We start from the raw sequence: 24,895 nt of genomic DNA, 5'->3' as shown, positions 1-24,895 counted from the left end.
TGTCATTTTCTAATTTTCTCCGTGGAAGTTATACTCATATAAAATTATCTTATTTAATTATTTTGATCTTAACTTCCTTTCCTTTTCTGCATTTGCTTTTTCTTTCTTTTTTTTTTTCAATGTTTAAAACTCCATAAGCACCATGAAAACAGTTGGGCTTTTTTTCACCGCTATATCTCAGCATCCTAGAGTGTCTAGCAGATGCTGAATAACTACATATTTGCAATCCTCCTGAGATTACTAGGGTTCTGTATACATGTCTACTAAATTCAGCTTCCCAAGATTATTTTCTGCCTTTTCCGGGATATACAGATGAATTCAAGATCTTAGAAGAAAAACGAAAGTTGTTTAATATTCTAATAAAACTGCAAAATTTTATTCTAACGCATAAAACCAGTTCAAGTAGGTTCTTGCAATTTATATTTGTGTTCACTGCCACAGTAAATTTACAACTATAGGAAAAAAGAAGTAATAACAGCAAATCCCACAGTAAGGAGATTTTCTTTAAAAATGAAAACTTTTTTCAAATATGTCAAGCATGTTTACTGACATCTCTTAGAGAAAAAAAATGAACAAAAGAACTAGTTGTAAAACATTACTTGGACGACTAAAGTTTTGAATTTTGGTTGTCTGATGAAAAATATTTGTTGCATTTATAATCGATTTGTAGTAGAATCAGAGACAAACTGTATTACCTTAGTTTTCTATACCTTCTACCAATCTGCTTTTGTATTATTATCATTAATATATTAATAAACATGTATTTAAAACCTATCCTGCCATCCACTCTGCTAAGGTTTGGAATTGCCAAGACAGTCCCTATCCTTGCACGTAAAGATTAAACTACTTCCTAAAATAAATATGGTAACTTATGACAAAAGGTAAAAAAAAAAAAATTGGAAACATATAAAGGGTAACAACTAACTGCTTTTTTAAGACAGATGAATCATTTGTATGTTAAATTACTTGTAAATATTTATTGTGTCTACACCATGTATTAGACACTATATTATCTGGTTAGATCTCAGTCTTAAAGAATATATATAGAAATTACAGGCTAGAAAGGAACTGAGAATTTATAGTATAGTTGTAGTAAGTACTAATACACAGACATACAAGAGAGTACTTGAGAGGAACTCTTCACCCATATTGGAAAAACAGGAAAGCTTCTGAAAACGGTATGATTTCCGAGAGATGAAAAATGAGTTAGAATTATAAACTAATAATGAGACATGGGATGAGATGTGGTAGAAAAAGAATGCATTGTAGACAGAGGAAACAGTAATTTCAATTATATGGAAAAGAGAATTTAGCATGTTTTAGGAACATGAGTAAGTTCAGCATACATGGAGCATATCATATCATTGAGATATTGATGAGAATGAAGTTGGGAAATGAGCAGAGGCTGTATGATAAAGCACTATGAAAGTCATGTTAAGATGACTATTAAAGAGTGAATCTGAGTTTGGAAAGAGAGAATAGGTGAGAATGCATTGTACAAACACACAGAACTATGAAAGCCTTATTTAGAAAAGAAAAACAGGATAATGGACTAGAGTTTAGTGGCTGACGAATAAGCATGGAAAGGACAAGATATATAAGCACTAAGTCTTACCTACCACTTCAGGTCTAAAAGAACTCTCATATATGAACACCTTTATCATTTATTGCCAAATATTTATTACATATTAAAATAATATAACCTTTCTTTCTATATTGTCCTTTATGTGAATCTTCTCATTTATTATAATGTGTTGGTGGTCCTTAAAGACAGGGATTGCCTAATATTGGGCCCTGACACCTAATGTATATTTCTTGATTTTCTGATAGAGTAGATGGTGAAAATCTAATACTGAAAATAGTATTCTTGAACTTCTCTGATAATTTTCAGTTGTTGGTATTTCTTAAAAGCAATAGACACAACCTAGGGAAAAGTAAAAAAAAAAAAAAATTATAACCACCAGACACCAGTCCTTGTGACAAATACCCATTAAGAAATAAATATTAAGAATAGAGTTTTATTCCATTGCTGAATTTCCACTGATGTGCACGTAAATATAACTAAAATTTCCCATGCAGCTTGTCTATATATATTACACTATTGAATATTCAGAGATGGGCTAAAATGAAGCAAGAAGTAACATGTATTTATTATCTGGTTAATTCCATCTTCTAACCACATAGTAAATAGCGTCTCTATTTCATAAATTGTTTCACATATTGCCCTGCATTTTTAAAGTAACTGCATTCACTATTTATACCTGTTTTATGTAAAATGTTTGAAGGATGGCTTTTAAAAATCACTTTTATTATCTCAAATTAATACAAATTATTACAAGATCAATTTGTCATACTTGTTGCTACTACTCATGGCAGAGGCCAAAATAATCTGAATTACCAAGCTTCATTCCTTATCAGTGACCACATATAGACTTCATCTTTTTCTCATCTTAATTAAAACTATTTTCCCTTTCTCTTTTCAAATTTCCTAATGATATTCTAATCCAATTTACATAAAACATTTCTCATCTGTTAAAGATACCTAAGCCAACAGATGGTGCTATGTATAACATTTTTATGATAGTGTACAGTATTTAAAGATATATATTACAGAGCTGCAAGTTTAATTACATTGTTAGGGGATATATATATAAAATTTTCTGAAAATATATGTTTCATAAAGTGTGAAAGATGTGAGAAAAAAATTGCAAAGTCACTGAAGAATGTTAAAGTTGGGGGTGGAGCCAAGATGGCCGAACAGGAACAGCTCCGGTCTACAGCTCCAAGCCCGAGTGACACAGAAGACGGGTGATTTCTGCATTTCCATTTGAGGTACTGGGTTCATCTCACCAGGGTGGGCCAAACAGTGGGCGCAGGACAGTCTGTCCAGTGCACGGTGCGCGAGCCAAAGCAGGGCGAGGCATTGCCTCACTCTGGAAGTGCAAGGGGTCAGGGAGTTCCCTTTCCTAATCAAAGAAAGGGGTAACAGATGGCACCTGGAATATTGGGTCAGTCCCACCCTAATACTGCGCTTTTCCAACGGGCCTGGAAAACGGCACACCAGGAGATTGTGTCCCGCACCTGGCTCAGAGGGTCCTATGCCCACGGAGTCTCGCTGATTGCTAGCACAGCAGTCTGAGATCAAACTGCAAGGGGGCAGCAAGGCTGGGGGAGGGGCGCCCACCATTGCCCAGGCTTGCTTAGGTAAACAAAGCAGCCAGGAAGCTCGAACTGGGTGGAGCCCACCACAGCTCAAGGAGGCCTGTCTGCCTCTGTAGGCTCCACCTCTGGGGACAGGGCACAGACAAACAAAAATTCAGCAGGAACCTCTGCAGAATTAAATGTCCCTGTCTGACTCACAGCGTTGAAGAGAGTAGTGGTTCTCCCAGCACGCAGCTGGAGATCTGAGAACGGACAGACTGCCTCCTAAAGTGGGTCCCTGACCCCCGAGCCGCCTAACTGGGAGGCACCCCCCAGTACAGACAGACTGACACCTCACTCGGCCAGGTACTCCCCTGAGACAAAACTTCCAGAGGAACTATCAGACAGCTGAATTTGTGGTCTCACGAAAATCCACTGTTCTGCAGTCACTGCTGCTGACACCCAGCCAAACACGGTCTGGAGTGGACCTCTACCAAACTCCAACAGACCTGCAGATGAGGGTTCTGTCTGGTAGAAGGAAAACTAACAAACAGAAAGGACATCCACACCAAAAACCCATCTGTACATCACCATCATCAAAGACCAAAAGTAGATAAAACCACAAAGATGGGGAAAAAACAGAGGAGGAAAACTGGAAACTCTAAAAAGCAGAGCACATCTCCTCCTCCAAAGGAACGCAGCTCCTCACCAGCGATGGGACAAAGCTGGATGGAGAATGATTTTGATGAGTTAAGAGAAGAAGGCTTCAGACAATCAAACTACTCCAAGCTACCGGAGAAGTTCAAAACAATAGCAAAGAAGTTAAAAACTTTGAAAAAAAAATTAGACAAATGGATAACTAGAATAAACAATGGAGAGAAGGGCTTAAAGGAACTGATGGAGCTGAAAGCCAAGTATCGAGAACTACATGAAGATTGCAAAAGCCTCGGTAGCCAATGAGATCAACTGGAAGAAAGGGTATCAGTGATGGAAGATGAAATGAATGAAATGAAGAGAGAAGGGAAGTTTAGAGAAAAAAGAATAAAAAGAAACAAACAAAGCCTCCGAGAAATTTGGGACTATGTGAAAAGACCAAACCTACATCGGATTGGTGTACCTGAAATTGACGGGGAGAATGGAACCAAGTTGGAAAACACTCTGCAAGATATTATCCAGGAGAACTTCCCCAATCTAGCAAGGCAGGCCAACATTCAGATTCAGGAAATACAGAGAACGCCACAAAGATACTCCTCGAGAAGCGCAACTCCAAGACACATAATTGTCAGATTCACCAAAGTTGAAATGAAGGAAAAAACGTTATGGGGAGCCAGAGAGAAAGGTCGAGTTACCCACAAAGGGAAGCCCATCAGACTAACAGCTGATCTCTCGCCAGAAACTCTACAAGCAAGAAGAGAGTAGGGGCCAATATTCAACATTCTTAAAGAAAAGAATTTTCAACCCAGAATTTCATACCCAGCCAAACTAAGCTTCATAAGTGAAGGAGAAATAAAATACTTTACAGACAAGCAAATGCTGAGTGATTTTGTCAACATCAGGCCTGCCCTAAAAGAGCTCCTGAAGGAAGCAGTAAACATGGAAAGGAACAAACGGTACCAGCCACTGCAAAAACATGCCAAATTGTAAAGACCATCGAGGTTAGGAAGAAACTGCATCAACTAACGAGCAAAATAACCAACTAACATCATAATGACAGGATCACATTCACACATAACATTATTAACTTTAAATGTAAATGGGCTAAATGCTTCAATTAAAAGACACAGACTGGTAAACTGGATAAGGAGTCAAGACTCATCAGTGTGGTGTATTGAGGAAACCCATCTCACGTGCAGAGACACACATAGACTCAAAATAAAGGGATGGAGGAAGATCTATCAAGCAAATGGAAAACAAAAAAAGGCAGGGGTTGCAATCCTAGTCTCTGATAAAATAGACTTTAAACCAACAAAGATCAAAAGAGACAAAGAAGGCCATTACATAATGGTAAAGGGATCAATTCAACAAGAAGAGCTAACTATCCTAAATATATATGCACCCAACACAGGAGCACCCAGATTCATAAAGCAAGTCCTGAGTGACCTACAAAGGGACTTAAACTCCCACACAATAATAATGGGAGATTTTAACACCCCACTGTCAACATTAGAAAGATCAACAAGACAGAAAGTTAACAAGGATATCCAAGAATTGAACTCAGCTCTGCAAAAAGTGGACCTAATAGACATCTACAGAACTCTCCACCCCAAATCAACAGAATATACATTTTTTTCAGCACCACACCACAACTATTCCAAAATTGACCACATAGTTGGAAGTAAAGCTCTCCTCAGCAAATGTAAAAGAACAGAAATTATAACAAACTGTCTCTCAGACCACAGTGCTATCAAACTAGAACTCAGGATTAAGAAACGCACTCAAAACCACTCAACTACATGGAAACTGAACAACCTGCTCCTGAATGACTACTGGCTACATAACAAAATGAAGGCAGAAATAAAGATGTTCTTTGTAACCAACAAGAACAAAGACACAACATACCAGAATCTCTGGGACACGTTGAAAGCAGTGTGTAGAGGGAAATTTATAGCACTAAATGCCCACAAGAGAAAGCAGGAAAGATCCAAAATTGACACCCTAACATCACAATTAAAAGAACTAGAAAAGCAAGAGCAAACACATTCAAAAGCTAGCAGAAGGCTAGAAATAACTAAAATCAGAGCAGAACTGAAGGAAATAGAGACACAGAAAAACCTTCAAAAAATTAATGAATCCAGGAACTGGTTTTTTGAAAAGATCAACAAAATTGACAGACTGCTAGCAAAACTAATAAAGAAGAAAAGAAGAAGAATCAAATAGATGCAATAAAAAATGAAAAAGGGGTTATCACCTCCGATCCCACAGAAATACAATCTACCATCAGAGAATACTACAAACACCTCTATGCAAATAAACTAGAAAATCTAGAAGAAATGGATAAATTCCTCGACAAATACACCCTCCCAAGACTAAACCAGGAAGAAGTTGAATCTCTGAATAGACCAATAACAGGCTCTGAAATTGTGGCAATAGTCAATAGCTTACCAACTAAAAAGAGTCCAGGACCTGACGGATTCACAGCCAAATTCTACCAGAGGTACAAGGAGGAACTGGTACCATTCCTTCTGAAACTATTCCAATCAATAGAAAAAGAGGGAATCCTCCCTAACACATTTTATGAGGCCAGCATCATCCTGATAACAAAGCCTGGCAGAGACATAACCAAAAAAGAGAATTTCAGACCAATATCCTTGATGAACATTGATGCAAAAATCCTCAATAAAATACGGGCAAACCGAATCCAGCAGCACATCAAAATCTTATCCACCATGATCAAGTGGGCTTCATCCCTGGGGTGCAAGGCTGGTTCAACATACGCAAATCAATAAATGTAATCCAGCATATAAACAGAACCAAAGACAAAAAACACATGATTATCTCAATAGATGCAGAAAAGGCCTTTGACAAAATTCAACAACCCTTCATGCTAAAAACTCTCAATAAATTAGGTATTGATGATGGGACGTATCTCAAAATAATAAGAGCTATCTATGACAAACCCACAGCCAATATCATACTGAATGGGCAAAAACTGGAAGCATTCCCTTTGAAAACTGCCACAAGACAGGGATGCCCTCTCTCACCACTCCTATTCAACATAGTCTTGGAAGTTCTGGCCAGGGCAATCAGGCAGGAGAAGGAAATAAATGGTATTCAATTAGGAAAAGAGGAAGTCAAATTGTCTCTGTTTGCAGATGATATGATTGTATATCTAGAAAACCCCATCATCTCAGCCCAAAATCTCCTTAAGCTGATAAGCAACTTCAGCAAACTCTCAGGATACAAAATCAATGTACAAAAATCACAAGCATTCTTGTACACCAATCACAGACAAACAGAGAGCCAAATCATGAGTGAACTCCCATTCACAATTGCTTCAAAGAGAATAAAATACCTAGGGATCCAACTTACAAGGGATGTGAAGGACCTCTTCAAGGAGAACTACAAACCACTGCTCAATGAAATAAAAGAGGATACAAACAAATGGAAGAACATTCCATGCTCATGGGTTGGAAGGATCAATATCATGAAAATGGCCATACTGCCCAAGGTAATTTATAGATTCAATGCCATCCCCATCAAGCTACCAATGACTTTCTTCACAGAATTGGAAAAAACTACTTTAAAGTTCATATGGAACCAAAAAAGAGCCCGCATTGCCAAGTCAATCCTAAGCCAAAAGAACAAAGCTGGAGGCATCACGCTACCTGACTTCAAACTATACTACAAGGCTACAGTAACCAAAACAGCATGGTACTGGTACCACAACAGAGACATAGATCAATGGAACAGAACAGAGTCCTCAGAAATGATGCCGCATATCTACAACTATCTGATCTTTGACAAACCTGACAATAACAAGAAATGGGGAAAGGATTCCCTATTTAATAAATGGTGCCGGGAAAACTGGCTAGCCATATGTAGAAAGCTGAAACTGGATCCCTTCCTTACACCTTATACAAAAATTAATTCAGGATGGATTAAAGACTTAAATGTTGACCTAAAACCATTAAAATCCTACAAGAAAACCTAGGCAATACCATTCAGGACATAGGCATGGGCAAGGACTTCATGTCTAAAACACCAAAAGCAATGGCAACAAAAGCCAAAATTGACAAATGGGATCTCATTAAACTAAAGAACTTCTGCACAGCAAAAGAAACTACCATCAGAGTGAACAGGCAACCTACAGAATGGGAGAAAATTTTTGCAATGTACTCATCTGACAAAGGGCTAATATCCAGAATCTACAATGAACTCAAACAAATTTACAAGAAAAAAACAAACAACCCCATCAAAAAGTGGGCGAAGGACATGAACAGATACTTCTCAATAGAAGACATTTATGCAGCCAAAAAACATATGAAAAAATGCTCATCATCACTGGCCATCAGAGAAATGCAAATCAAAACCACAATGAGATACCATCTCACACCAGTTAGAATGGCCATCATTAAAAGTCAGGAAACAACAGGTGCTGGAGAGTATGTGGAGAAATAGGAACACTTTTACACTGTTGGTGGGACTGTCAACTAGTTCAACCATTGTGGAAGTCAGTGTGGCGATTCCTCAGGCATCTAGAACTAGAAATACCATTTGACCCAGCCATCCCATTACTGGGTATATACCCAAAGGATTATAAATCATGCTGCTATAAAGACACATGCACACGTATGTTTATTGCGGCACTATTCACAATAGCAAAGAGTTGGAACCAACTCAAATGTCCAACAACGATAGACTGGATTAAGAAAATGTGGCACATATACACCATGGAATACTATGCAGCCATAAAAAATGATGAGTTCATGTCCTTTGTAGGGACATGGATGAAACTGGAAAACTTCATTCTCAGTAAACTATTGCAAGGACAAAAAACCAAACACTGCATGTTCTCACTCATAGATGGGAATTGAACAATGAGAACTCATGGACACAGGAAGGGGAACATCACACTCTGGGGGCTGTTGTGGGGTGGGGGGAGGGGGGAGGGACAGCATTAGGAGATATACCTAATGCTAAATGACGAGTTAATGGGTGCAGCAAACCAACATGGCACATGGATACATATGTAACAAACCTGTACATTGTGCACATGTACCCTAAAACCTAAAGTATAAAAAAAAAAAAAGAATGTTAAAGTTAAGTCGGGGTCACAAGTTACTCAATTATGCATGCGAACTTGTCAGAGATTTAGAAGGTTCATGTTTATAAAAAGGTAGTTTAACATTGGATGTGACGTGGGGAGTCTGGAAGTGATCAACAGGCCTTCTCTGATGCCAACTCTCTGTTCTGAAAATATCTTTTTCTGAAATCTTATTTCTGCCTCCAATACACTGCCTCTCCAATCCATCCTAATGTGAGTACCACACTGATCTTTCAAGGCTGTCTGTTCACATTTAACAATGGGGAACAATTAATGCTTTTTGAGCAGCAGAGTGCAAGAATACAGAGTTTTGGTATCTTAGTCTGGGCTTCAATTCTTTAACTCCAACCTACTTTTCCAGCCTTTGGTTCATCAGTTCCCTGAAAAAAAATTATTGTATAGCTCAGTCATATTTATCTTGCAGGATGCTGTGGATAACTCACTTTGTTGAGATTCTTCCTTATAAAATCTGGTTATGCAGCCAATAATCCACACCAGCCTTTTATGCAACTTTGTATTTGAAGGTTTTCTGATCACAAAGGCCATAGGTATTTTTGTCCAATTATGAACTCTTCCAACTCTTAATATTACTGTATTTATTTTAATTTGACCTCACATTGCTTTTTGCTATATTATTCCTTAAAAGAAACAATTCAATTTATTCTGTTTCTGGGTTATTGAGTGAACTGGAAACTCAGTGGAAAGTACAGCTGGTAACATCAACACATGAAATTGTTGGACTCTAATAACCATTTTCAGTTGGGTTTTGTCCTTTTAGGAGCAAACTGATATACATCTATCAATGGAGTATCAGTCTTATCCTCAAAAATGCAGAACATATTATCTTTTCTTTTTTACTTGGATTGAGTGAAAAATTGTTACTTTTGCTTTCATTACTCTTTTTTTTCTCTCCAAAATTTGCCAAGATGAGTTACTTATTGCTCTTGAGCAAGTGAGTATTTATACTGGAAGGAGGAGGAAAAAAGGGACCAGAAAATGCCAGGACCTATTTTTTCAAAAAGAAAGCACCAACATTTGTCAAATGCTATACACAGCATTATATACCTGTCGAGAAAAAAAAAATGTATCTAAAATGAATTCAAGTTGTAACATCCAGAGCATTTGAAAATGTCTGAATTCACACACTTTGAGCTTTTCAATAGTTATGCTAACCTTGATAATCACATTGTAAGCACTCCCATTGGGTTTATTTTTATAATTCATTTCTCTTTGTGGATATTACTTAGTTGTTGAGTTATTATTGTCATACTTTCCTTTAAATCTTTAAATATTGTTATCTTTAGCTCTTTGAAAATACTAATAATAGCTCATTTGCAGTCATTACTAAATCTAATATCTGTGGACAATTAATGGTAGTTTCTATTGACTGGTTTTGTTTTTAGTTTTGTTGAATGTCACGTTTATTTCCCTTTTTTTTCAGGTCTCTTAAAATTTTGTAGAATATTGGACATTTTTTATTATAGGTTTTAGTAACTTTGGATTCTGACTTTTTTATTAAGGATTGTCATTGTGTTTTGTTTGTTTGCTTGCTTAGTAACTTCCCTGGATTAAATCTGTGAAGTCTCTTTTCCCTAGAGTGTGAACTTGCAGTTTTTGTTTTTTGTTGCAGTTTTTATTTTTAATTCTGGCTCCTCAGGGGTTTCTCCTGTGTCTGAATATCTTGGTGTTCAGCAAAACATTTGTCAGAAGTCATGCTCAAATATGTTTAGCCAGGTTCTCTTCCTTTCTCTGCTGATAAATCTCTGTGTGGCCTGAGGAACACACCCAAATTTTAGGCCATTTTCAAGTCTGCTTTGGTTCTTACTTTATGCCAGGCCCTTTCACATATCCTCTGCATATATGTTTATCGTCCCTTAGCCAGTGATATATGGGGAGCTTGGGCCTCCTTCAGTCTCTGTTGTGCATGAGCTGAGCCTTGGGCCAACCCAGGATATGTAGAGAGTTTATCAAGCCTGCTACAGCTAGCTTACATCCTGGAACTCCCTGGAAATTCCCTGGCTGTAAACTTGCTGTTTGCCCCAAACAGGATTTCAATCTCAGGCTAATATAGCTGCTGACCCTGCATGTTCATGTGTCACTGAGATCATCACTTTAACTGACAGTGCTTTACATCAGTGATCTCCCACTAGCAGCAGCAATCTGACTGTTAATTTTCAAGGTCTGCTCTTCCTGGTTGAACTCCTTTGCCACAAAAGATGATGTGCAGACTCCTTTGCCAAAAAAGATGATGTGCAGATAGGAACATCACCAATAAAAATGCCACATGCTCTCACTGTTATTATTTAAAGTTTAGTCATTTTTATTAATAAACACTCCTTGATTTGTTATGTACATCTTTTATAGTTCCCAAACGTTTAAATGATTGTTTTTGACAGTTTCATACAGCTTTGTAAATGTCACTTTCTGTGGTGAGAATTTCTCAACCTCCCCCTTTCATCATGGCAAAAGTGAATCATTTTCACTTCTATTTTCCTTAAGGACCATTCCTATAAAATTCATCAATGGGCAGTCTGTCTAATAACTGACTTAGTATTTTTTCTTTCAGTTTTGCCATGTAATTCTACACATAGAGTATCTTCACTGTTGAGATAAAAACATTGATTAAGAATTTTTGATCATTAACTGGGGTTCTGTATTTGGTTTTAAGCAAGGAATATTCACACATTTGCTGCTTTGAAATTTATCTTTCTCTTGTCTGAACTCATTTATAATTTATATAAACTTTTCTCCTTGTTAGAAATATAATAATCCAAATCTTTTATATGTTTCTATCATCAAAATTTTCAAAAAGAAATTAAAATATATTAGCAAATGGGAGACCATAGTACATTAGGAAGCATTATAATTTATCACTCTGCCCTTTCCCTTTCTGAGTTTTAAATTTGTAGAGATTTTCTATTTTTTTTTTTCCTTTTCAAGGAGGGGAGTGAAGGATAATCAGAATATTTTTTGGTACAGATTGAAGGTAATTTATTCAAGCCTTTACATCATTTCTTGAGACAGAAAATTGTATGGTGACAACTACTACTGCTGAAATTAGTGTACCATTCTGCTTACATCTACTAAAATCAATTTTATTGGAGTCAGAGACTCCAAATATAATTTCAATAATACTGTATAGCCATTCAGAGCTCTAGTTCATTTTTAATTTTGAGTTTGTGCATATTTTTAAGTGGTTAGATAATAATTACAGTAATTTAAGAGGAATTGCATGAAAAAAGATCTGTTTATTAAATAAGTGCTTTTTATTACTATTGTCTTAATGCAAAAGAAATATACATTTTCTAATGACATAATTCATGAATTTCTACTTAACCTACTTCATAGCAAAAGATTAGGAGAGATATAAAAAATGGGAAAGATTGCTTTTAGTATATACAATAATATTTATTGATTTAGACTAAAAAGAAGTTATTTTATTCAAAATAAGAATGTGAAAGACCAAAGAATACTTTTGCAAACTTCAATTTTAATTTTTTTAAATACTTTATAATAAATTGTGGCAAATAGCACAAGTAGAATTCTGATTTACTTAAATTAAAATAGTTAAGTATATTATGCATTGAAATTTATTATCGAAAATAATATTATTTTTATTCAATAATTTCAATAACAATACATTATAGAAAATATATGTAAATTAACAAATATTAATATAGTATATATTAATGTACACAATGCATATGATACACAAATATGTATATATACACATAAATTGGTAGCTCACTGCAGGGTTGACGTGTCTTTCTTTCAAATGACATCAAATTATGATTTTAAAAATGAGAGAGATTTTATAACATAGCAAATAGTTTTGGCTGAGATGTCAATGATAATATTTCTGATTCAATATAAATCACCATTTACCCATTAGATTTTGATTTTTCTCAGGATTTTTATGAACATTTGCTCTGGAATAGGATTTTTACAGAAAATTATAATCCTGCTGGCTATCCCGCATATTAGAAGCATCTATTGTACTAATCTTAAATTTACCCTCTTTCACCAAGTCAGATTTACAAGCCAAACTTCACAAATACCTCTGTAAAAGTTTTCTTTTAACTTAAAATAGTAGCAATACACTGAGTTGTTTAAAAGTAAATGACTTGTGAATTTACTAACAAAGAAAAAGTGGACTTAATATTTTATAAGTGCAATTATTTCTAATAAAGCCAGTTCATGCTCCTTTTGCACTGAACTTGGCTCCCAGAGCCCTTTGGACAACTGGAAGCATTAAATCTATCATCAGAGGGCAAAGAGCTAGAATCATTAAGGATATTCAAAAGCATATGCCAAGATGCTAAAGGCAATTCAATACAAATTTAGAAACCTTAGACATTGGTATTGTTTTGGTTCTGCAACACTCTTTCAGATATATACATATAATACATTTTTAATGGACCCATTTCTATATTTTAATGTCCTGCATTTAAGGTGTAAGAATTAATCAACATGAAATACTTGGGAAGTAAATGGGGGCTGGAATATTAGATATTTGAATCTATGACAATATGTGTCCAGGGAGAATTTTATAATATAGAGCAAGCGATGTACTATCTGTCTTTAAAAACAAAATTGTTCTTTTACATGTCAAAAGTAAATGGCGTATTAGGAAGTGATTATTATGCTGTTTTTGTGTTACTGTTGTTTCTTTTCCAAAAGAGAAAAGAAGGTCTGGAAAAAAATGATGATGCTAATGAATATTTGACAATTAAAAGTATACACAATATATCATCTGAAAATGAAAAGATACTTCCTACAACCACTTTACCATTAACAAACTATTGCTTTCATCACCCCAAAGCATCAACATAAAACGGAGCAACAACAAAAAGAGGAGTAAAAGCTGTCCAGAGATTATTCTAATGTCCCAACTGTTAATTCATTGCTGCCATTTATTCTTCAGTAATTTGCTCTGCTGTGCGTTTTTATCACTAGCACGAGTTTGAAATGAGCTTCAAAGTACAATTTAATAATCTATTAACTTAAAGTTTGAAATAAAAGTCATAGGATGAAATAAACTAATATAAAAACATATTGCGCCATAGCAAAAACTTTTAAAAGGCTTCACTTTTAGGGTTGTGCCTATAAGAATTTATTAGCAAATATTCTATACCATATGGTAACTTTGATTTATAAACTGCAGGTGTTTCATTCCATTTTTCCAATTATTTAATAAAAATATTTTTATATCAAGGATTTTCCCTTGTTCCCTCCCAGCACATTTTTACCTAACTGGCCATTACCTCATCTAGCCACTTTTGCTCAAATGAGTTTTGAAACACCCTCCGCAGAGATGTTCATTCAGTCCTGTTTAGAATTGGGGAGAGAGGCCTGAATAGAGGGGTTTCTTCAGTGTAGTGGTTCTATAAACTTATCCATTTGTGTGGATCTATATAAATACCCTTGAACAAAATGTCTAAGCAGAAGCCCTTTAGTACATTTCTTGGTCATTTTCTCATGGACTATTACAAGAGGAGCTTGTTGCCCAAGCATCGCCCTGCCCTCTCACCACCTTTCTCTCCTTGGTGCTGGCAAAGGCAAGCCTGCCTTGTTTTCTGGAGAGTGTGCTATCCTGTTTCTCTGATGTTAGATGGAAGTGGCACATGGTTAGCTGAGCTCAATGAAAGAGACAGGAGAGTTTTTGCCAGCTGCTCTCTTGCTCCACACCAAAAGCCATAATTTTTTTATTGACATAACCATCACTTCAAGGGGGTGATTGGTCAGGAGCCAACTAGGGACAGTAGATGGAAGAGGTTTTTAAACTGCAACTTTGAAGCTACTCACGGAATTATAGCTTGCCACAATCTGGAAATGGCCCAAACCACAAGGAATATCTGGACACATATTGCCAGTACACACAATCCCACAGAGCCTTGAGGGGTGGAGGAGAATACCACTATGCCTTTTAGACAAGAAGTTGGCCAGATCCCTGAAAAGCTCTATTAAGGGATACTCTTTTTAGAGTTAGAAGTTGGATTCAAAACATGTATTGGGAGTGAAAGCAAGCTCTTATCTCTTCTGTCTACAGAAGATTAGACCAAACAGACCCAATATTCTCGACCTACAAAAGCATATCTGAGGCTGGGCCGCATTAGGGTGGCTTACTGAGGAGAGAATATAGGGTGTTAATGATATCAATTACATACAGAGATGTCAGTGTCAGCCATTATGTTAACAGCTTATTGTGTTACTTAAGAAAATGCCATATGGCCAGATGTTGGCACTTTCATCTGGTTCTGCATAATTTATTATTTTATTTAATGTTCACAATAATTTTGTGAGTAAATATCACACCAATCTTACATATAAAGAAATGAGTATTTGTTAACTTATGTTGAACAGACATTGTTTCAAGCACTTGAAAAGAATTAAGCCATTTAATTATCTCAGTGACCCAATAAGGTAGATGATCTCCAGTCAAAATCTAAATTCAGATGAGGAAGCAGAAGCACAGAAAAGTAAAGTACATTGTCTAAGTTTGCATGGGTAATAAGGGAATAAAGCTAGAATTTGAACCCAGGCAGTAGAATTCCAGAGTTAATACATTCAGATGCAGAAAGATCAGGTGACTTTTATAGCATCATACAGTTGGGAAGGTATATAGCCAGAGTTCAGCCCAGATCTTTCTGATTTTACAGATTATACTTGTTTTTTTTGAGATGGAGTCTTGCTCTGTCACCCAGGCTGGAGTGCAGTGGCGCGATCTCGGCTCACTGCAAGCTCTACCTCCGGGGTTCACGCCATTCTCCTGCCTCAGCCTCCCAAGTAGCTGGGACTACAGGTGCCTGACACCATGCCCGGCTAATTTTTTTTTTTTTTTGTACTTTTAGTAAAGACGGGGTTTCACCATGTTAGCCAGGATGGTCGCCATCCCCTGACCTTGTGATCCACCCACCTTGGCCTCCCAAAGTGCTGGGATTACAGGTGTGAGACACTGCGCCCGGCCCACAGATTACACTCTTAACCACATGATTCTATGCTGTGGTTGAGAATTTAACAAAGTTGGCTAATGCTTGGCAGGCATTTGATAATAGGGATGAATAATTTGGATTCCATTTCATGAGAGAAACTAACATTTGTTGAATGTTTATTACATAATAGACACTGGGATAGCAATCAACATAACTTATCTATTTCCATCTTCCTGAATGGATTATCCCAGTTTTAAAGATAAAAAAAAACATTCAGAGAAGTAACTTGTTCATATTGGCAAAATAGGTGTTCAAACCCAAGTCTGTCTCATTGTAGTGTTTTGATGTGGTGGTAAGAGCAGGAGCTTGAACAGCTGTTGAAATATTGAATCTGAAATTGGACTGATAGAGCTTGCTTAGAGCTGCAGTGGAGGCTAAGAAGATCATCAGGAGTCTGCACATGCCTGGGGAGTTAGACACACTTCGGTATCTTGCAAGATGGACCAAGGAGTGATCCAAAGCTTACTCATCATGTCAAGCTGTACAAAGGTCAGAGTCACAACCTTCTTAAAGCCTCTAGTGCCTTCTCTTCTGGAGGAATCTTTGCCTTGCCATATCAGGATCAAAAGTTGGTCTCCATAGGCTTTTTTACACAGATACACAGATTGTTATCAAGAAAGTAAACAATCTAAAGTCACAAACACCGCTCTGGAGGAGGGAAGAAAGATAAGAGGCTTGACTGCCCTTGCTTATTGCAAGCAAGACAGGTTGGGCTACAGCTGGTGCATGGGAAACTCATTATGGTCACTTGAAGCCTTGGCAAGTACAGTGGGTAACCTGAGAGCCCAGCAAGCAGTCTCTTGGCCCAGTAGTCAATCAATCTGCTGTCAGGTTGAAGCAGACAGTGTAAACCAAAGCAAGGCAGCAGATTAGGCCTCCGTAGTGCACATGGTCAGCTAAGTGGGAAAACAGGACTGGATCATGATCAGCAGTGAGGGTAAAAGCAGCTCACAATAGAATGATTTTTTTGTTTCCCTAAAGTGAAAAGAGGGTTTGACAAATGACTGCTGAGAGAAGGGTGGCTCTGTTATTATTAATATTAGTCAGGACCCTGCCAATAAACAGAATTTCGATCAGGTGAATTAGCTGAAGATATTTTAATGAAGGGACAGCATACAGTAGTGAGGTCAGGTTTCTGAAAACCCAAAGAATACTGTGGAGGTATCCAAAATTTAGTAACAGCCTAAAAGGGAAAGGGGAGAATATTAAGCTGCTAGAGACCAGTGATAGCTCAGGGGAGCTGTGATTACAGAGGGATGCAGCCACTTTCATAGCTCCGATGCTATAACTGGGAGAGAGTGGAGAAAATATTCCCCAACTTGTTTTTCCTCCTGCCCTCTGATTTCTTGCCAATGGCTCCCATTGGTGAGAACAACCTGAAGCCACAGTGGAAAGGGAGCCCAAGAGATGCCATCTGTGCACATCAGCTGCTCAGGGCACACAGCAGAATAGAGATGGGCAAATGATGTTTCCAATTAGGCAAACACATTAACCATCTATCTTGGGAAGGGGTCCCAGTCTTTAGAATTGTGGTCTCACGTGCAAATATCTGCGGGGGACAGGCAAGTATGCAAATAGAAAGAGGGAGCAACATGAGTGAATGGCAGACTGTTGAATATGTCCCCGTCTAAAAGGGCATGAACACCACACATGTAACTTCCTTCCAGCCTTGAGGTAATGTGAATCCATCACGGCTAGAAGATCCATTTTAGGAAGTTAAACAAATCAGCTACTTGGGAGGCTGAGGTGGAAGGATCATTAGAGCCCAGGAGTTTCAGTTTTGCAGTGATCTATAATCCAGATAGCTATGTGACCTCACCTTAATTTTAGAGATTAAAACTTAATTGGCAAAACAACTGGATTTCATAATGGTTAAACAAACCACATCTATGAGAGATTCATCTTATTTTTAGAAGTGAAGCACAACATTCAGGTTATTATATGAATTCTACTGATTTTTAAATATTGGCAATTAAGTGAAAAAAAAATCCTGCAACAAACAAACAAAACACATCTGTGAGAGGTACTCATTCCCCAACCACCAGGCTAAGTGTATTGGATAACTCTTGCTTTTCAACTTACATCTTCTACACCCAACAATATTCTGGACGTTGCTCAGGAAATCAGCCCCTCTGAGGGGAACCTGATGTACTTTTGTTCAGCAGCACTGAGTAGATTTCACTTTTCCATCCAGGGATTTTCTGACCCCTCATTATGCTACACTTACAGCAGTCACCCAGTGTCAGAGTCTGGGTAGTTGGAAATGAAAGTGGAGCACACATTGACCATTGCGGTACCTAAGCTAGTCGATAATCACTCTCCTTTTTGTGTCATTGGTGGAATGATCTCAAAGCTCACATACATGGATCATCTACAGTCACCCACAGTGGCGGACAAACGCTGAGAACATATCCTTATATTGGCTTTCTCTCCCTTGATTTAATTTTCCTGAGTTCTCCACTTCTGTAAAGAAATTGAAAAAAAAAACCCTTCCTTGGGCTCTACTTTCAGAAGAGATTCCTCCTAAGTTCTATCATTTCGCAAATTCTGCTTTTGGAAAATATTTAAGAAGCCACTCTAATTTTTCTGAGGGACATTTTATGTTTACATAATACTGAATATTTATGGTAGAAGATCCCAACCAACTCTGATTTTTTTTTTTTTTTTTTTGAGATGGAGTTTCACTCTTGTTGCCCAGGCTGGAGTGCAATGGCACCATCTCAGCTCACTGCAATCTCCACCTCCCAGGTTCAAGCGATTCTCCTGCCTCAGCCTCCCGAGTAGCTGGGATTACAGGCATGTGCCACCATGCCTGGCTAATTTTTTGTATTTTTAGTAGAGACGAGGTTTCTCCATGTTGGTCAGGCTGGTCTCAAACTCCCGACCTCAGGTGATCCACCCGCCTCAGCCTCCCAAAGTTCTGAGATTACAGGCCAACTCTGATTTTTAAATATTTAAATGAATACACTTAAGCTGGGAGAGAGGGCAGGAGAAAACATCACACATTTGTGGCCAGGGATTGCCCCAAGTAAGAAAATACTCTCTGTGAATAAACATGAATTTTTGGGTACATGTTGACACCTAACCCCTTAGAAAATCAATAGAAAGTGATCTTTAAATATTTAGTTTTTAAATGTATTTATGTGTTGATTCGTAAAGTGGTGTTGAACTTTTCTAGAGAAGGTAGCATACATATACATATTAATATTCCTCATAATAACATATATAAGGTTACTATGTAGAATCTGGCAAAAATGCATGTAAGCCAAGAAAATAAGACACAATGTCAAGTGATTTATATTTATAAGCCATATATTAATCAAATCAATTCATCTAATTACTCATCTAGTCAATACATATTTATTATGTGTTTTGTATATGCCGGGCAATATGTATACTCTCAGGTTACCAGAAGTGATTTATATTTATAAGCCATATATCGACTAATTTATCAAATCAATTCATGGAATTACTCCTATATTTAATGTGTATTTATTATGTGTTTTGTATATGCCAGGCACTGCGTACACCCTCAGGTTACCACAGTGAAGCCAAAACTTCTATCCCTGGTCTCCAAAGTTCACAGGCTACTTGGTAGGAAAATAAATTAAACATGTACAAATAGTACATTAATAAATAAATAAGCTTGTCATGGAAGTACAAAGCATTCTGGGATTGCATCAGATGTACTCCTAACCCCAAATTTAGGGGATGAAGAAGAAAATTAATTTTCAGCTGAGATCATAAGGACCAGTCAGAGTTAGCTGACTGAGGTGTAAAAGAAAAGAAAGACTATTTCTAGCAGAAGAAACAAAGGGGCTATGAGAGAGCATTCTGGAACAAAAGGATTATGGGGAAGAGTGATGCAGGGTTTTCACAGGACAGGCAGGAAGCAGGTCATGACAGCCATATAATGAATGTTAAAGAAATGGCATCTGACTTTGAGGTGGGAAGGAGCAGGAACCCCCAGGTCCTCTGAGCTGTCTGCGTGGGAGGCCATGGCAAAACATAGCATCCACCGTCGGCCCTCTGCAGAGAGGCAAGGGCTAGCTGCTGGAAACCAGAGCACACAGACAGTATAATGAACTGGGGAGATAGAATAGTTGAGAGTGGGTGGTTACACCATAACAATACAAAGGAACCCAAAGTTATCTGGATGAAATAGAGATTATTTACATCACTGGCATTCACCAAGTACGAATATGTTAGTCATTACAGCGCTACCTATCAATAAACTAAAATTAGTTTGCAATGACTTATAAACAATGTCATCTAATGATTTACAGCTATTTAAAAATATTCAAAAATAATTAAAGTTCTTCCTTCCACAGAACAAACCTGGAATTCCCACAGTAAGAGAGTCCACAGTTACTCAAAGTTGAAAGTTTAGACCAACCACCACGGGAATCTCTATCTTCATATTTCAGGCCTTCTTAAAAGACAATATGAATTAGTCCCCTCCGGATTTCATTGTCTCCCTCATCTTCTCTGCCTCGGTAGCAAAGATCTTTCCTGAACTACAACTGTGGGATACCTAAACACACGGACAAACAAGCGATCTGTAAAATCGCTAAAGTAATAATAATTACTCTTTCATAGGGTTCTTATGAGTAGGAAATAGTTAAGAATGGTAAAGTTCTTAAATCAGTGCCTAGAAACGTGTAGCACTAAATAAAATTTCTTGACATATTTACTACTGCTTGGAAAATATAAATAATATATTCTTCAATTTTCTTGTAGAATTATATTTACTCAAGTAGATATAAAGTTTTTTATATAAAGAAAGATATACAAAGTAAGTTAAAATGAACTAAGTATAAAATGTTTTAAAATATGTTTTATTGTGGTTTTATATAATGTAAAATGCCAATTAAAAAAATTTCAAGCAATTTGTTGGTATTAATTACATTCACAGTGTCATTCAACCACCACCACTATCTATTTCCAAAATGTTTTCATCACCTGTAACAGAAACTCTATAACCATTAAGCAATTAGTCCTTGTTCCCCACCTCCTCCCTAACCCTGGTAACCTCTAACTTACTTTCTGTCTTTAGTTCTACCTACTCTAGATATTTCATTTAAGTGGGATCACACAATATTGTCCTATTGTGCCCAGCTTATTTCACTTAAGATAATGATTTCAAGATCCATCCATATTGTGGCATGTATCAGAACTTCAATCCTTTTGATGGTTGAATAATATTTCATTGTATGTATATATGTACTACATTTTGTTTATGCATTAATCTGTTGATAGACACTGGGCTATTTTCACCTTTTGACTATTGTGAATAATTCTGCAAAAACATTAGTATAAAAGTGTCTGTTTGAGTCCCTATTTTCAATTACAGTGGGCATTATACCTAGTAGTGGAATTGCTGTGTCACATGGTAATTCTGTTTAGCTTTGTTTTAGTTCTGACTACTGTAATAAAAATACCATAAACTGGAATGGCCTAAAAAACAAACATTTATTTCTTACAGTTCTAGAGTCTGTGAAGTCCAAGATCAAGGCTCTGGTAGATTAGGTACCTGATGAGACACCACTTCCTGATTTGTAGATTGCTGTCTTTGCACTGTGCCCTCACATGGTAAGGGGCTTCCCCGGGGTCTCTTTGATAAGGGCACTAATCCCATTAATGAGGGCTTTAGCCTCCTAGCCTAATGACCTCCCAAAGGCCCTACCTCCAAATACCATCACAGTGAGTGTGAATTTGGCAGTGGACATGGGTGGACACATCAAGTCCACAACAAGCTTTTTGAAGAACTCATACTGTTTGTCCCAGTGGCTGTGCCATTTTACCTTCCTATCAGCCATTTCTCCATATCCTCACCAACATTTGTTATTTTTCTGATTATTAGTATTCTTATTATTGTTTTGTTTTGTTTTGAGAAGGAGTCTGGCTGTGTTGCCCAGGCTGGAGTGCAATGGTGTGATCTTGGCTCACTCCAATCTCTGCCTCTTGGGTTCAGGCAATTCTCCTGCCTCAGCCTCCCAAGTAACTGGGAGGCCTACCACCACACCTGGCTAATTTTTGTATTTTTAGTAGAGACAAGGTTTCACCATGTTGGTCAGGCTGATCTGGAACTCCTGACCTCAGGTGATCCACATGCCTCGGCCTCCCAAAGTGCTGGGATTACAGGCATAAGCTACCGCACCCAGCCTATCATTATTATTATTATTACTATATTAATAGGTTTGAACAGGTATTTCTTTGTGGTTTTGATTTGTATTTACCTTATGATTAATGATTTTGGAAATGTTTTCATGTGCTTGTTGGCTATTTGTATCTTTTCTAGAGAAATATCTATTCAAGTCCTCTGCCAACTTATTAATTGGGTTGTCTTTTTGTTGCTGAGTTGTAGGAATTCTTTATATATTATGGATCTTGTTCCCCCACCAAACATATGATTTGCAAATATTTTCTCCCATTCCTCCAGAAAGCCTTTCAATTTCCTGATAATGTCCTTTGATGCACTAAAGTTTTTAACATTTGTGAAGCCCATTTTTTTTTACGTTTTCTTTTGTTGCCAAGGTCATTAAAATTTATCCCTATAGTTTATTCTAATGATTTTATGATTTTAGTTTGAATTAAATATAGTAAATTGTTTTTAAATTCAAACATATTATATTCTATTACTTGTAAGCTTTTCACCCAGAACTATCCATGTCATAATTCTCAGCTCTCATGAGTTGGCACAGGGATATTGTATGTAGCTGTAGCCTCCATCATGACCTTTGATTACTTCTTCAGCTCTCTGAGAGACTCATACAGACATAGCTGATCAGCTTTTGATGAAATAAGGCTACAAAAAAGAATTAATGCTTCTGATATCAAATGTTAATGGTAAGCAAACTTCAACTCTGAAGATGCATTTGAGAAAAATTTAACTAAATCTTTGATTTAAAAAACAAAAAATGGCTACAATTCCATAGCATTTACAATTCAATACAGAAATTTTCAAAGTCATGCAAAACCTTAATAATTTAGTATTTCCCTTTGTTAACTAAGCCTTTAGTTACCAATAAATGTATGCTAAAGGTCTATTTAAATAAAAATTTATTTAATGAATTTTAAAGTATCTTGGTGTTAAAATAATCATCAGTACAAGCATACCTCAGATATATTTAGTTCCAGATCAGCACAATAAAACAAACATTGCAATAAAGTCACACAAATCTTTTGGTTTCCCCAGTGTATATAAAAGTTATGTTTACACTTTACTGTATTCTGAATGTGCAAAAACATTGTCTAAAACAACAATGTATATAGCTTAATTTAAAAATGCTTTATTGCTAAAAAAATGCTAAAATCATTTGAGCCTTCATTGAGTTGAGATCTTTTTGCTGGTGTACAGTCTTGTCCCAATGTTGATGAGTACTGATCAGTTTGGTGGTTGCTGAAGGTTGAACTGGCTGTTGCAATTTCTGAAAACAAGACAACAATGAAGTTTGCTGTATCAATTGACTTTTCCTTTCACAAAATATTTTTCTGTAAGTTGTAATACTGGTTTATGCCATTTTACCCACAGAATTTCGTTTTTCAAAATGGGAGTCACTCTTATCAAACTACCACTGCTTTATCAACTAAGTTTGCATAATATTTTAAAACCTTTGTCTTTATTCCAACAATGTTCACAACGTATCCACTGAGTGTATTCCAACTCAAGAAACCACTTTCTTTGCTCATCTCTAAGAAGCAACTCCTCATCCATTCAAGTTTTACCATAAGATTGCAGCTATTCAGTCTCTTCTTTAGGCTCTACTTATAGTTGTCTTACTATTTCCACTGCATGCAGTTACTTCCTCCACTGATGTACTGAATTCCACAAATGCATCTATGAGGCTTCGAATCTACTTCTTCCAAATTTCTATTAGTGTTGGTATTTTGGCCTCCTCTCATGAATCATGAATGTTCTTAGTGGTATGTAGAAGAATGAATCCTTTTGAGAAGGTTTTTTGATTTACTTTGCCTAGATCCATCAGCTATAGCCTTACAAAATATATTTCTTAAATAATAAGACTTGAAAGTGAAATTTATTCCTTGACCCAAGGGCTGCAGAATGAAAGTTGTCTTAGCAGGCATGAAAGAAATATTAACTACCTTGTACATCTCCATCAGTCTTCTTGGGTGAGCATGTGCATTGTAAATGGGCAGTAATATTTTAAAAGAAATCTTTCTTTTCCTGAGTAGTACGTCTCAACGGTGGGCTGAAAATATTTCAGTAAACCATGCTGTAAACAAATATGGTGTGATTCAGGCTTTATTGTTCCACTTATAGAACACAGACAGAGTAGATTTAGCCTAATTCTTAGGAGCCCTAACATTGTCAGAATGGTAAATGACCATTGGATTCAACTTAAAGTCACCAGCTGCATTTGTTCCTAACAAGAGAGTCAGTCTGTCCTTTAAAGCTTTGAAGCCAAGCATTCACTTTGCCTCTCTATCAAAGTCCTAGATAGCATCTTCTTCCAATAGAAGAATGTTTCATCTGCATTGGGAATCTGTTTTATAGTGTAGCCACCTTCATCAGTTATCTTATCTAGATCTTCTGGATAACTTGTAGCCACTGTATCAGCAGCTGCTGCTTCACTTTGCACTTTTATGTTATAGAGATGGCTTCTTAACCCTCATGAACCAACCTGTGCTAGCTTCAAACTGTTCTTCTGCAGCTTCATCACCTCTCTCAGCCTTCACAGAATTCAAGAGAATTAGGATCTTGCTCTGGATTAGGCTTTGGCTTGAAGATATTTTGTGACTGGTTTGATCTTCTATTCGGATTACTCAAATTTTGTCCCATGTCAGCAGTACGGCTGTTTTGCATTCTTATGATTAAAGTTTTCACTAGAGTAGCACTTTTAACCTACTTCACAAATTTTTCCTTTGCATCACAACTTGGCTAAATGGCACAAGAAGCCCAGCTTTCAGCCTGTTCTGACTTACGACATGATTTCCCCACTAAGCTTAATCATTTGTAGCTTTTGATTAAAATTAA

The sequence above is a fragment of the Nomascus leucogenys genome, chromosome 2, assembly GCF_006542625.1.
Source record: "Nomascus leucogenys isolate Asia chromosome 2, Asia_NLE_v1, whole genome shotgun sequence".
In the NCBI taxonomy this organism is placed as follows: domain Eukaryota; kingdom Metazoa; phylum Chordata; class Mammalia; order Primates; family Hylobatidae; genus Nomascus; species Nomascus leucogenys.
The sequence above is the reverse complement of the archived record's forward strand: the minus strand, read 5'-3'. Positions refer to the sequence as shown.